This window comes from Heterocephalus glaber, unplaced genomic scaffold (genome assembly GCF_053883595.1).
Source record: "Heterocephalus glaber isolate CG9 unplaced genomic scaffold, H.glaber_assembly_v1.0 deba00000809, whole genome shotgun sequence".
Taxonomy (NCBI): Eukaryota; Metazoa; Chordata; class Mammalia; order Rodentia; family Bathyergidae; genus Heterocephalus; species Heterocephalus glaber.
Genome location: NW_028258163.1, coordinates 5498589 through 5513762, shown reverse-complemented (window position 1 = coordinate 5513762; position 15174 = coordinate 5498589). Strand labels below are relative to the sequence as shown.

Genomic DNA, 15174 nt, shown 5'->3' with positions numbered 1-15174 from the left:
ATTTCAGCTTTTTGGATGCTATTGTGAAAGGAATTATTTGCCCTATTTCTCTCTCAGTGAGTCTGTCATTGGTGTAGAGGAAAGCTATTGATTTTTGTGTGTTGACCTTGTAACCAGCTACTTGACTGAATTTGGTTATTAAGTCTAGAAGACTTTTGGTGGAGTTCTTGGGGTCTTCTATATAGAGTATCATGTCATCTGCAAATAATGACAATTTGACTTCTTCATTACCTATCTTTATTCCTTTTATTTCTTTCTCTTGTCTAATTGCCATGGCTAATGTTTCCAGAACTATATTGAACAAGAGTGGTGATAGTGGACATCCTTGTCTTGTTCCTGATTTTAGTGTGAAGGGTTTCAGTTTTTGACCATTTAGTATGATATTGCCTGTTGGTTTTTCATAGATGGCTTCTATCAGTTTGAGGTAGAGACCATCTATTCCAGTGTTTTGTAGGGTTTTTATCATAAATGCATGTTGGATTTTGTCAAATGCTTTTTCTGTGTCTATGGAGATAATCATATGGTTTTTGTCCTTGGCTCTATTGATATAGTGTATTACATTGATTGATTTGCATATATTGAACCATCCCTGCATCCCTGGGATGAATCCCACTTGATCAGGCTGTATGATCTTCTTGATGATCTTCTGCATTCTGTTTGCCAGTATCTTATTAAGGATTTTTGCATCTATGTTCATTAGTGAGATTGGCCTATAGTTCTCTTTTTCAGTTGGGTCTTTCTCTGCTTTGGGGATCAAGGTGATGCTTGCTTCCAGGAATGAATTTCGGAGTATTGCTTCCCTTTCAATTTCATTGAAGAGTTTAAACAGTAGTGGCAGCAGTTCCTCTCTAAACGTCTTGTAGAATTCAGCAATGAAGCCATCAGGGCCTGGGCTTTTCTTAGTTGATAAGTTTTTAATTACATTTTCAATTTCATTGGTTGATATTGGGTTGTTCAGAATTTTTAGGTCTTCTTCGTTCAACTTTGGTAATTCATATGTATCTGGGAATCTGTCCATTTCTTCTGTGTTGTCCATCTTATTGGCATATCGGTTCTGGAAGTATGTATTGATGATCCTCTGGATTTCTGCTGGGTCTGTTGTAATTTCATCATTTTCAGGAATGAAATCTTGAATGCAACAGAATACCTTTTTGACTTTGGTGTTATGTAACAGAAAGAAGGAGAGAGAGAGAACTGCTCACAGGAGACCTTTGGGAAGGGCTAACCATAGGCCACAGACTTGTGTCCGAACAGAAGAGTCAAAGCACCACTTTGTTTCTATCTTTTTATCTCCAAGATGGGCATTAATACTTCTCCATATTGAAATCCCATTGATTAAACTTTTTCAGCCATTGACCAAGCAAGTTACTTAGTAAAAAGAGAAAATAGGTAATTATATTAACAGACATTGGGGCTCTATCTTGCTTTTCTTTTAAATAATAAATCATACCTCTAAAAGGAGGAAAATAATTGTCATCCTGGAAAAATGGAAAATGGTTCCAGAAGAAAAGACAGAGAAGAGAAGCTATGTGAGCAAAATGCCAATGGCTCTTGCCAGAGGCAAGGTGATGCCCCATTTGTGTCAGAGAATAGAACATTTATTTGTACTGAGCCATAGCAGCCAAAGATTCAGTTAGAGAAGAGTAACACTTGGGGTTAGTGACTGAATGGATAGACTTTTTTTTTCCAGACGGATTGAAATGACCATGTGGTTCAGTAGTGGGCATCAAGCAAACTCTTCTTCAGATGTGTGAAAGTCAGTGGAGAGCACGCTTTAGGGGTGAACCCATCTGATGACGTATGTGCAACTTGACCATTTAGTACCACAAGGGTTACTCATTGGTGTAAGTAAACAATGTGATGGCTAGAAGAGCTAGCACAAGTAAGGACTAGCCTGGGAGCCAGGGGTCAGGAGAGAACCCAGACCCTTGTGCTTCCCATGACCTGAGTGAACTATCAGTGGCACAAAGCTGAGCCCTTCTGGGCCCTCTTAGGTCAACAGGGTGAAACTGAAAACTTGTGTTCAAATTCTTTGTGCCAACTAGTATGTGTGAGGCTGGAAAATAAGATAGTAGTCTTTGTTTTCCTCTGTAAATTTTCCCCTTTTCTCTAGTCAGTTGAGGCTTTGATGCCTCGGGCTGAGATGGGACTAAGCAGAAATAAAAGCAAAACATCCTCAATTATTTCTCCAAGAGCCTAACTTCAGTGCAGAGGAGAGGGTTTGAAGAAGATTCCACAGAGGCTTAGAAAAAGCTGAAGGGACGAGGTGCTTTGTCTCTAAAGTAAAAGAGAAAGATCTTCCAGAGGTAGGTCTGTAGGCCCCGGCCCTGGCCCTGCAGTTTTCCAGAACTGACCACCAGCTGTGTGCAACAGGCTGAGGTAATGGACACTGGGACTCCTGCCTTGAAGAACAGTCCTGTGTTCTGGGAGTGACAAGGAGCAGTGGAGAGAACCTGGGCCAGAAGGGGCCTGTGATTGGGCAGCCATGAGATGGGCATAGATGACTCCACCTGGCACCCTGAGGCAGTGAGGCTCCATACTTGGGTATGGATGGTTCTGGAACATTGACATGACCCCGGTGAGAAGGGACCCAGGCTCTCTCCTTGGCCAAACTCTGGTTGAGTCCTTGAGCTTTCTTCTTGAAGAAACTTCAACCATGGCCCATAAAAACCATAGACTCTCAGCACAAACAATTTTGTCCACAATCCCTACACACGCATGCGTGCGCTCACGCACACACACACACACACACACACACAAGACTTAAACACTAGCACAGTTTCTAATGATTCAAGGCCATGTTCTTAGAATTACAACTCCAGCCCCCTTAAATTTCTGCTTAAGGAAGTTCAGGGCTGCCAAAGAATTTACCACTTCCTCCAGGCATTGGCAAGCCCTTTCTCACTTCCTGCTGTTTTGTGTATTTCCACTTCCCTGATTCTGTCCACTCCCTACTCGCTACTCTCCCATTCCCCCTTCAAAACACTCACCACCTCTGCAGGAAGCAGAGTTGAGCTCATTCACACTGGCAAATGCCGATGGCCCATTTTTTCAGAGAACAGACCATTAATCTCTACTGCAATATTTGTTACTGATTAAAATCTGTCCTTAACACTTCTGTCTCTGGCTATCTCTCTGACAGACAGCCACCGGCTCTCCTGGCGCTGCAGGTCTGCGCGAGGAGGCCAGCGTTCCGCCCGGGGTGGGGGGCAGGGCCTGAGGCGGCGCCCCAGGCCTAGGAGAGGAGGCGTCCTGCGCGCACCCCCTCCTCCACGGTGGTCTCCACCTTCCCTGGCTGTCCTCGGCGCAGAGCGGGGCTGAAAAACACACGGAAGTCTTCATGGATGTAGTCGATACATTTAATCTTTTAATTCCTACGGAACACGTAGAGGATGCCCTGTTTCTAGGCTCCAACCTGGAGAATGAAGTCTATGAGGATTTTAGTGCAAGTCAAAATGTCTTAGAGGACTCGCAGAAGAACATGCTCAGCGATAAGAATCCTATGCTAGGATCTGGGAGTAACCAGTTCTGTTTGCCTGTTTTGGATAGCAATGATCCCAATTTTCAGATGCCTTGTTCAACAGTTGTTGGTCTTGAAGATATTTTGGATAAAGGAGTTGTTAAAGAATGTGGCAATGATACCACTGATGAAGAAGAGTTGATTTTACCCAACAGGAATTTGAGAGACAAAGTAGAAGAAAACTTGTGAGATCACGGCGAAAATCACCTCATTTAATGGCACAAGAACAAATAAGAAGTTTGTGACAAAGCACTATTGCCAAGTGTTCAAATGCCACACCATTAAGTAACACACAAAAAAACATCTGGGAAGACTGTATCCGCCCCAAGGCAGGGGTGAGACAAGGAGAAAGATGTCAGGGTAAACAGGAAGTCTGTGCATCTCTGAAGCCAGGGTACCAGCGGGAGATCAGAAGGAGCAGCCGGCATGCTGGACAAATTGAACTGGTACCAGAGGTATTGGTGACTTCAGGTCACTTTTCAGCACCGTCTTGCCTTGAAATGAAGAATGACGCTGGGTTGGAGTCCAGGCCTGAGTGTAATAATCAGGGAGAAGCCCCTGTGCCATCTGGTGAATTACATTGTCTGCTTCTTTCAGAGACTTGTGTTCCTACTGAAGAAAAGAAAACTGAAGCTCTGATGGAATGTAAAATCCAGACTGATAGCAGCCCGTTGTTTAAGTTTTCAGATAAAGAGGAAGATGAACAGAATGATTCCATGTCAGGTAAAATGGATGAGACCACTGAAGAAAATAGGGTGAAGGAAAAACCTGAAGAAGAATCAAAGGAGATAATAAAATTATCCCAAGAAGATGACCAAATTATTGAGGAGCCAGAATCTTCTGCTGGTATTTCTGGTGATGTTGCTTGTATAAATGCAAACAGCACAGAAAAGAATCTTGGGGGTTTGTCTGGTTCTGTGGATGAAGTGACCGATTGTAATTTGGAACTGAATACGATGGATGTTGATAAAGCTGAGAACTCCCTTCGGAGAAAGTAGAGCCATTGGGTTACTGTGAAGACATAGAGTCTAGTGATACACAGTTAAAGAGCACTGAGTTTAATAAATCAGTGTTAGAGGTGGTTGGTTCTAATGCTCTCAAACCAGAAGGTAATATTTTAGAAAATGCTCTTTGTGATGTGTCTGACCAAAATTCAAAACAGTTGAACATTATTGAGAGTATTCAAATGGAATTTCAGGAGACAGCAAATCTTCAGAATGACAGAAGCAGCTGGTTAAGTAGTGTTTCCAATGTAGAGTCAAAATTAACAAACCCAAACATACAAAACCTATAACTTATTCTAAGCAAAACGTGACCACAGCTACTCTGAGGAAAATTGTTGCAGCAAAACATGCAGTCGTGCATAACAAAACTAATGTCAAAAGTGTGAAACAAAATGCAGATGAACCAGTATCCCAGCAAAATTTTCCTTCAACTTTTCTTTTTGGTACCAGGGATCGAACTCGGGTCCTTGCACTTGTGAGGCAGGCGGTGGAACCACTGAGCTAAATCCCCGGTCCAGCCCAGAAAAATTTTCACAGGCCAGTTAAAGTGAGAAAAAAATTGATAAGAAACCAAAAACTCAAAGCTGTGATTCTGGTGTTAAGGCTGTGAAAAATCAAGCTCATTCAATATTCAAGAAAACATCACAGGATCAAGATTCACTGCAAACCTCCAAGCCTGTAAATCATTCTCTGAGCGATAAGCTTACTCACAGTCACCCACTAGGGTGCACATGTGGGACACTCACTTCACCCCGTTCACAGGCAGGTTCATAGGCCTCAGCAGCAGGCACCAGCAGCGAGAGTCACTGGTCACGTGAAGGAAGAGCCTGACCATCCCAGCCTCCAGCAGTGTAGGGACGAAGATAACCTGAGACTGAAAATACCCAAGAAGAACCTGCAGCCTTGGCAGAGAAGAAGCAGCAGAAGTTTTTCTTTGGATAAGCCTCCATTGTTCATTCCAGACAACATAGCTACTGTAAAAAGAGAAGGTTCGGATCACAGCTCCATGTTTGAGAGCAAAACCATGTGTGAGTTTTGCAAAAAACCACATGGCAACAGGTGTGTGTGTGTGTGTGTGTGTGTGTGTGTGTGTGTGTGTGTGCATATGCCTGATGTGTGCATGGAAGAGAAACTGTGTTTTGGAGGGTGGGGTTGGTCTAAGAATTTTTTATAGAAAGAAATTATTTACTACACAAAAACCCCAGAAACCTTATCAGCCCTGGATAATGACAGAAAGATGGAGCTACTGAATTCATAAATGTGTCATCCTATTACATTTTTAAAAGAGGTCTGATCAACAGCTAATACAATGGAAATATCTTGTCTTTGTAACCAGATAGAGAGTGTAATTTAGTCATTGCATTTGAAAACAAAACCAAGACCTTATTCCAAATCAGAAAACTGTTATGCTGTCTTGGAACTGCATTCTAATTGGCTGGAGAAGAACTAGCAATAAGATGAATAAGATGTAAAGATGATAAAGGAAAAGAAAGACACTCAGCAAACAGGACTTCCAGAAATGTTTTAGAGAGTGACAATAATAATGTATTAAATATGTGCAAAGCAAAAGGGAGCATTTTGAGGGACATTAATGGCAATGTATCTTTTACTGTAATAATTTTTCAATTTTATTTTTATTAGTACATGTTTGGAATATATAATGATTTCATTCATCATGAGGAGATGGCATATGTACATAGCACATCTTATTTCTTTTTTATTTACCTTCCCTCTTCCCTCCCTCCTGCCTTCTTCCATCTCCTGTCCTCTTCCCAGTTGCAAAAGATTTATCTCCCTGATTCCTATTTACCCTTTATAAATCAGTATCTTATAAAATCTTAAATAAAATCTTGTACAATCAGGAGAACTACTTGGGACACTTTAAAAACATTCTCAGCACTTTTCCTCTGCAGAAAGGGCCCTTAGTTTCAAAGACAAGAAAAATAAGATTTAATGCTCTTGTTCACCAATGTAATTCTTTTTGTAAAATATGATTTATTAGTAATGTTTGCAGTACATAATGGTTACATTTCTGTGTGGGGTTTTTACACGCACACAATACATCTTAATTCTTCCTTTTATTTTTTCATCCCCTACTTCTTGCCTCCCTCCCTGCTCCCTCCTATGCTTGGTCTGCTTCCCATTTGCAAAAGCTCTATTTTTATCATGTTTTCCCTTCAGTTTTCCATCCCTTTTCCCTCCCCTCCTTTTCCCCTCCCTCCATCTAATGTTTCCCCATCCATGTGAAAAAGCTCTCCCTAATTCCTGTTTATATATCTTTTTTTTAAAGAAGAAAACATTTTATTTTTTTATTTTTCCCCATTAAGTTTATTGGTACATTTTAGGTATAAAATAAAGTTACATTCATCATTGGGATCTTGTACCATTACATGACGTATCTTGGTTCTTATTTTTTTTCCTCTCCCCTGCCCTCCCTTCACCCCCTCCACCCTTCCCTATTTGCAAAGACTTTGTTTCCATTTTTTTCTTTTCTCATATTTTTCTTTTCCCTTCTTTCCTTTCCCCTACCCCACCCACTTTCCTTACTCCTTTAGACCTTTTCTTCCTACTACACAATATCAATTATGCATTTTTAAAATTACAATATCAAGATCTAGAAGACATTACCACAGATTTTACAGAATTTAAAAGGATGTAGAAAGCATATTACAAAAATCCTTTTTGAAATAAATTTGACAACTTCTGGAAGACAAATTAATGAAACTAACTCTGGAGGAAATATAAAATTTGAACAGCACCTATTAAAGAAAGTATATTCCTAGCTTGAAAATCTACCTATTTGACAACAAGGCTCATATACATTTTAACTGATGAATTATATCAAACATTTAAAGGAGAAAAAAGAAGGAACACGTCTCCCCTCATTTTAGGAAATCAACATTATGCTAATACTAAAACTGGATAAAGATAATAGAAGAAAAAAGTATGAACATAGATACAAATTTGTTTAACAAAACAAACTCTTAGAAGTCAGATCTGGCAGTATATAGGAAATGGTTTTATTATAGGGATGGCAGTGTTGGTTCAGCATTGGAAGATCCACCCCCAAAAGTCATCGTTTTAACAGAGGAAAGGAAAAAACCATGTGATTCTGTCAGTACTTGGAGAAAAAGTATTGGACCAAATTCTACAGCTGTTCATGATAAAAGTTATCGGGAGACTAGAAGTGGAACAGAACCTTCTCAACAGATCAAAGACAAGTACTCTATACTTCCAGCAAAAATGCCTTATATGAATGGAGAATATACAATGCTTTCTCCCTAAGGTGGGGAACAAGGGCAGATATGCTTACTCTTTATCTGTCCATTACACTTTGAAACATAGGCCTAAACCAAAATAGCCTGGCAATAAAATGACACAATTAGGATAGGACTGACAAGATAGAAGCAAAATCTTTATATTTAGGTGAAATGATCATCTACAGAGAAAATACTAAGAAATCTCTAGGAGCCCCTAGAACTTGTATTTGAATTTAGTAGGATTAGAAAACACAAGGTATATATAAAAATTCAGGTCTATGTATACTTGCTATAAATGAAGAAATGGATATTGAAATTTAAACTTATGTAGTACAAAGGACCTAGAAAAGGAAAAAAAACAGTGTTGAAAGACATTTAGTACCTAATTTTAAGACTTCCTCTAAAGCTACAGTAATCAAGGCAGTGTTGGTGTAAGGAAAGACATATAGATCATTGGAATAAAACAGAGAATCTAGAAAGAGAACCACATATATATGATCCACTGAGTTTTGAAAGATTATTTAACATTAACATTTTATAGAACATAAACTCGATTCAAGAGCAGAGGAAAAGATGGTGTTTTCAGCAAATGACAGTAGAACACCTGGTATCCATATATAAAAAATTAACCTCAACCCTTTATTTCCATACATAAAAATAACTTGAAGAGATCTATGAACCTAAATATGAAAGAATAAAACTATAAAACTTTAAGAAGAAATTACAAGGGAAAATGTTTATGAATTTAGGATAAGCAAGAATTTCCTAAGATATAAAAAAAATGATGTATAAATGAAAAAAATGATAAATGAGATTCCATCAAAATTTAGAACTTTAAATGACATCATTAAGAAAATTCAAAGTAGTTCTTAAACAGACCATATTTATAATGCATATAAGACAACTTGTTTATAAACCAGAGTGCACTCAGATGTACTTGGCCAAGTTGAATTATAATAACTTTTATAATTTTTAGGTTTATAATTATAAAAAGACTAGTCAGAACTTTGTAAATCAATTATCAGAGATCACATGTAATAAGAATCAAAAGGCATAAAAATCTTCTACAGCTGTAGAAAATGGTGCAAAGACCATTTTAAGATGGGTCCTACGCTGACGGTTTATGTGACTGTAATACTGGACTATACAGGCTTCTCATTGTTGCTCTGATAGCCATAGTTGTTTGATTGCCGCATGTACTTGTTCCCTCTAAAGGGACAGGCTGTTAAAGGTAATTTTAACCATCTCCAGTGGGGGTCTGCTCAGGCCAGGTTTGCGTGTAGAAGAGACTAGGTCACACTCTTTGGAGCTAAGTATGAATTCCAAATAGGGAAGAAGCCCTGCCAAGGCTCCAACCTGCTGCGCCGCAGAGGTCTACCTGAGACAGCTTTTCCCATTTTGAAAAAAAGGAGGGGGAGAAGGCATCTCTGTCTATCCCTCTTGTTTTGTGCCCAATCTAAGGTGTCCCTTAGACTTTATTTTGTCCAGTGGTGGAAGACTAGAGGTACAAGGAAGTGGCCAGAGCCAGGCTAGCTATTTTTATCATTCTCTAATTTTGCCTGAGGGCTGAAAGACAGATAAATCTGACCTAAAACTTTTACATTTATTTTTTGAGAGTTTCAGGTTTAAACCTAGACCAGTTTTCTATATGGCCCAGAGATAAGTGAAGGTCAGCTTTACTCTGGAAGGGTTCCAGGGAGGGGAAACTCACCATTCTGGAAGCTTTGTCTTGAAATCTAGCAGCTGTGGAAGAGGGAAGTGACTTCTATTAAACTCTGTTATTTCTCAGAGGCAGGTCAGCAGAGAAGGTACAAAAGAGTGACTTTAATTATGGCAGAACAACAAAATGTTAACCATCTCAGGTGTGGAAGGATAATTAAGATCAGGAGCTTTTCCAGAGTGGATCTGTAATCCTTTGCAAAACATGTCTTTAGAGAAAAAAGCTATGCTTGACTCCCACTGCATTGCCAAGCAGAAAATCAAACCAAAAATCAAAGAACCCAAATGGCTGCTCTTTGCCTCTTGAAAGAGAATGAAAGTGTTCTAACTACATTGTTTAGGGCTTACCCTTTTAGTGAATTATTATGCGTCTCTAATATCCAATTTATGATTTAAATACCCTACAGGCTGTTGAGCAGCTCCCTGATCTTGTAGAAACACTCCCAAAGCCATGTCTCACCTTTTATTAAAATACAAACTGAAACAGTGCCCTGTAGCAGGCACTTAGAAGTGCTTGTTTGAGCTTCTGGAATGTGGCCTGGGAATAAGGTTCCCAGGTGTGTCTCTTGGATTTCCCTATAAACTAATAGAGGGGTCATACAATCTCACTATCTCCTGCTCTCTGAAGGCCACAAAAGCCTGTAATTTCTAGGAATCACCTTAGCTGTCTTAGAGTCATGGGCTGTGGAAAGGAAAGAATTGGTTTACTTCTCTCTTCCCCCAGTCTTTGGGTTCCTTTAGATATAATAAGGCCTAAATATTTTACCTCAAGGCTGCAAAGTTGTGCCTTAGATCTAGAAACATTATTATCCCTGTCTGTTAGAAAATTCAGCAGAGCACAGGTGTCTTGGCTGCAAAGCTCTTCTGAGGGGCACATAACACTATACTATCTACATATTGTAAGACTGTGACTTGGGGAAAACTATAGTATTTCCTTTTATCAAATCAGGATCTAGGGATGTCCTCATATTTTTCCTGATAAATATTTGACTATTTAAAATAATTGAAGGGCTTAGTTCTCATCTTTCTTCAACCTTCAAGAATACATGCCTGAAAAATGTCTTCTATTTAACCTCCTATCTGATTGGCAGGCCAGTGGGGGTCTTGTATAGGAACTGCTTGTGTTCCAGTAGGAATCTCTTGTTCCCCTGGCTGCCTGTCTTTTGAGGTCTCAAAATTAAGGTAATATTTGTCTCATAATACTACTTGTCTCTCATTAGAAATCAATGTTTGATTTAAGAGCAACATTACATCTTTCTAATCTAGTCCATAGTTCTGAGTAAGTTCTCCAAAGACCTCAATGTAGACATCAAGATCATCTGAAAATTTTTTATGTCTCATTTGATCTGTCTTAGATTACTGAGAGAAAAAGACACATGAACACAGTCCCATACTTGCCATTTACTTCCTGGAAGGGATATTGTCTTTGAGGGACCGGAACAACTTAGCTAAAGATGGATATAGCCTCATGGAGGTTTTAATTATGGCTGGACTAGAAACTCCACCCTCAGTACCTGGTAGTCAAGGCTTAAAGTTGTCTTGGAAACTTTGTTCTCAGTTCTAAAGGCCAAGGAGAAGCCTCAGGGTTAGAGGTACTGAATGTCTTACAGATGAGGTGTCTCTCATTTTTCTATGGCCCACATTTACATTACAACACAAGCAAGAATTACTGCTCAACATAAAGAAAATTTCAACATAAGAGGATTTGACAATTTTATTTTCCCTTATAGTATAATTCTAATTGTGAGATAGCATCATAGTACTTTCCTCTGTGTACTTGGCTTTAGGAGGTAGGCACACCATGAGTGGGTGTAGAGAAATACTAAATTGCTCCTTAATATGTTCCAAAGGAGTAAGAGGTTCAGATATGGAGCTCCTAATCTGAAACAAGAGAAAAAAATGTGGCATCCCCTCATAAGTCTCTGCTTGATTCCTGTGCCCCCTAAGGCATCCCCAGGGGGTCCCCCAAGGTTTATTCCACTCCAGCATAGGTAGCTACCATCTGAAGAGAGACCCAGAAAATAAAACCGGACTGGACAATCTACCCTTTACCAGTGCTTGATCTTACCTTCCTCAGTTAACTCATATCCTTACTCCAGTAGGTACTCTCAAAGTACAAGTTACAGTTGACTTCAGCCATAATAATCATGTTTAGAGAAGGAAGTATTGCTAGCAAACCAAGAGATTTAAACCACTGCTTTCTTAGTTCCTTGAAAGAGAGAGAGGGAACTATGTCAACAGTCAAATTAGGACACTTTTTCTGTAAAACTGATCACCTCCAGAGATGACAAGTCAGAGATTCTGGCCTGGGCCCTAGGACGGAAAAACCTCTGAGAAATTTCTGTTGTCTATCCAGTCATTTAGGCAACTTTTATTAGCAAGAAAAGGCTACTCCTTTAAGGTCCATTATAAATTCACTAAGTATTTAAAACTCATAGGTCCTCCTAGCAGCCACAATCTACAAAGCCAAGGCACTCTTATTGACTTCCTGCACATGCATGAATGAAGAGAAAAGGCTGACTAAAATAGTCCCATATTCTAGCTAGCATGTAAAAACACAAATGCAAGTTACTGATTGCTATTTTCCCTAGTGTAAGACAAAACAGTTGTTGTGAGTAGCCTTAGTCTGACTTTCTGGAAAGAGGAGTGGTCTAACTACAAGGGATTCTCAAATAAACTCCCAACAAGTTGGAAAAAAGTTTAAGGGAATTTTTAACTCACTAGCAGAGAGAAAAAGCCCAAATAAAGCTCAAGCTGGTTAAACATTCCAAAAAATCACCATATAGCATTTTGTCAGTTCACAGTCAATGTTCCAAACTCCATAACCTATTGGAAAAGGCATTTTTCTCCCCTACACACATAGATGATGAAGACTATTCCTAGGAGGGGGAGAGAAGGTTCAAGTAGTTTTTAATCTATCAGATTCATTTTCTACATTTGTCTAGAGGTCTTACTAGTAGTAGAGAAAGCAGTCCAAATCTGTAGCTCAACTCTTAATGGAGGCCTAAGAAAGGGCTCTGATGGCTTGGTTTCAGATCACTCTGAGACAGAGGATATCTGATGATCACTGACAGAGTTCCCCTTTCACCTCCCTGAGGAGTCCAGATAGGGACAAGATGTAGAGATTTTCTGCTGATTACCCGGACGGGCTGTCGGGAGCTAGTTACTTCTGAGGGACCTTCGGGTATCCACCGGAGAGTAGCCCTGGCCATGACCCCTCAGTTGTCACCTCAGTTTCTACTAGTTCCATGCAATCAGAGATCTGTTTCTGAAAGGAACCAAATTGCCTATCTGGTCAGTGTTTCACCTGACATCGGTGTCAGTGGGAGTGGGGATTTACCAGAGGACAACTGGAGAAACCTGTCCTCTGCTTTGAGAGTGGCAGCTGCCCTAAAGGCAATTACTAGCTGGCAGAGTGACCACTGTTTGGCATTCTATAAGGGACAGATAAAAGCCTGAGCTGTCTTTATCTGAGACAATTTTATAAGAGGCCCATTTTACAACATTTTTAAGCAACTAAGTCCAAATGCAACACATACAAAACAAGAATAAAATATAATTTTAACAAAAGACAATGGATAAGAAAAACAAGAAATTTGCAAACATTTAAAACACACAGCTTAAAATTAAGACACTTTTGAAACAAAAGCTGAAACAAAGGCCAGAATTTATGAAACAAAAACCAGAATCTATGAAACAAACAGCCAAAGCCTATGAAATGAAAAGTAACAATCTATGAGGCAAAAAGACCAAAGTTAGAACCTATGAATGAAAACTCTTACCTCCAACCAGTAATCTTGCTGGAAGAGCTCTAAAGTGATATAGGGGGAAGAGATGTAACTCCCAAACTTACTAGATATCTCAAACACGAGTTAATGTTCTCTAAAATCAAAGAATTAATTCTAGGAACAATGGTGGTTAAGAGTAGGAAAAATTTATTGAGAGAAAGAACGCTTCTGTCTAAGAGAGACGGAAGGGGGACTGAAAAGTGGGTGGTCCCTATCATTTGATTTTTTAAAATTAATTTTATTGGTACATTTTAGATATACAATATAATGACATTCATCATTGGAAATTTGCACCTTCACATAATTTCCATTGGTTCTTATTTTTTCCCCATTCCCCTGCCCTCCCTTCAACCCCTCCCTATTTACAAAGACTATGTTTCCAGTTTTTCATTTTCTCATATTAATTCCATTCCCTTCCTTCCTTTCCCCTACCCCTCCCACTTCCCCTTCCCCTTTGCCCCTTTTCTTCCTATTTCACATTATCTATTATACCTTTTAGTCCTTATTTACACTTTCAGTTTCTCACACTAGAGAAACAATTCAGTATTTACACACTCAGCATTGTTCTAATTTGCATTTCTCTAATGGTCAGCAATATTGAACATTTTTTTCTTGTATTTATTGGCCATTTGTACTTCTTCTTTTAAGAAGTGTCTATTCATTTCACTAGCCCATTTTCTGATTGGGTCTTTTATTTTTGGAATTCTTAATTATTTTGTGTTCTTTATGTATTCTAGATATTAGTCCTCTGTCTGAGGAGTAGCTGGCAAATTTTTCTCCATTAATTAGGTTGTCTCTTTACTGTGTTGTTTGTTTTTTTTGTTGTGAAGAAGCTTTTAAATTTGGTATAGACCATTTGTTGATTGTTGGGTGTTATTTCTTCCTCAACAGGGGTTATTTTCAGAAAGTCCTTTCCTATGCTTATGCCTTCAAGATTTTTACCATTTTTTTCTTCCAGCAGATTCAGTGTTTCTGTTTTATATATAAGCTTTTGACCTATTTTGATTTGATTTTTAGTACAGGGCAAGAGAAATGGATCTAAATTCATTCTTCTGCACAGGGATAACCAATTTTTCCAGCAGTTTGTTAACAAGGCTATCTTTTCTCCAGCATATGTTTTTACCCCTCTTATTGAACATAAGATAGCTAAAGGTGCCTGGGGTTGTTACTGCATCCTCAGTTTTGTTCCAGGGATCAGCATGTCTGTTTGTGTGCCAGTACCATGCTGTTTTTAATCACTGTCACTTTGTAGAATGATTTGGGAATCCAGGATCATGATGCATCCTGCTTTACTTTTGTTGCTTTTACTATTTTGGCTCTTTTCTGATTCCATATAATAAACTATAGCTTTTATTTATGTTATCTGCTCTAATTTATGAATGATGATCAAAAGATGAATCTCATAGCTTCTTGAGGTTTAAACCACGGTCTTGGCTTATTAGCATTATGTATCAGAAGAAATCTGATCTTTCACCACTTTCCTTATATGTAAATTGAATATCATTCCTTGAACAGGTGAATTTATAATACTCACTATACCAAAAGCATAATCAAGAATATTACATTGAGCACAGAAAAGAAAATGATCTAAAATAAAGGTACCTATTCCTCACTTAAATTTTAGAATTCATTCTTGAAAACTGGGTTAATAAATACAAATCTACTAAAAATAATGTTGTAGCAAATTTAATGGGAAAAATAATATGATCTATCCCAACATAGCATTTTGAAATAATCATCACAGGTAGAAAAATGAAGCTGTTTAAAAGTTCATGAAGATTTATATAGCTAATAAACAACTATTCCCTTGAGAAGTACATAAAACTTATGCTAAATAAAATGTAATGCCTGAAGGTTTGTTATTCTTACACATAGAGCAAAGG

General features: G+C 38.7%; 1 pseudogene; it reads left to right on the top strand.

Annotated features, from left to right (window-relative positions):
- Window positions 1–3340: 3340 nt before the first annotated feature.
- Window positions 3341–5814, top strand: LOC101712930 (PHD finger protein 3 pseudogene; annotated as a pseudogene).
- Window positions 5815–15174: the final 9360 nt, after the last annotated feature.